Consider the following 497-nt stretch of genomic DNA (forward strand, 5'->3'; position numbering starts at 1 on the left):
ATTTTTTTTCCACTATTTATCCCTTTATCTTTTCGTTGAATCTTTTCATCTTGTTCCTAAGCCAGCTAACTTGAACTTGTCCTATTAAGTACCTAATAACAAGTGGCACGATTAATTTGTACAAATTGCCTAAAACGATAGCGCGCATGTTTAAAATTTCAAGGCTAAGTTTATTATTATTATTCATTTACTCGTTTATCCTTTTGCTCTCCTTAAGAAGATTCACACGAGATGTAATTGTCCCTTAATGATTTATTAAATATTGACAAGTTATTTTTTTTTAATTATGTATATATATATATATATATATATATANTAAATGTCAAATGCTCGAAATCACGTGATAAAATTTTTTCTCTTGTCAAGAACGGAAAGAATCCGATGGATGGAATCACTTCCGAGTTGTTCACAGTTTCCGGCTAAATAGATTTAAATTCACTAACGCTATAACTTTGTTTTTTCTTTTTTTTTTTTTTTTTTTTTTTTTTTTTTTTTTT

This window comes from Apis dorsata, unplaced genomic scaffold (genome assembly GCF_000469605.1).
Source record: "Apis dorsata unplaced genomic scaffold, Apis dorsata 1.3 scaffold_174, whole genome shotgun sequence".
Lineage (NCBI taxonomy): Eukaryota > Metazoa > Arthropoda > Insecta > Hymenoptera > Apidae > Apis > Apis dorsata.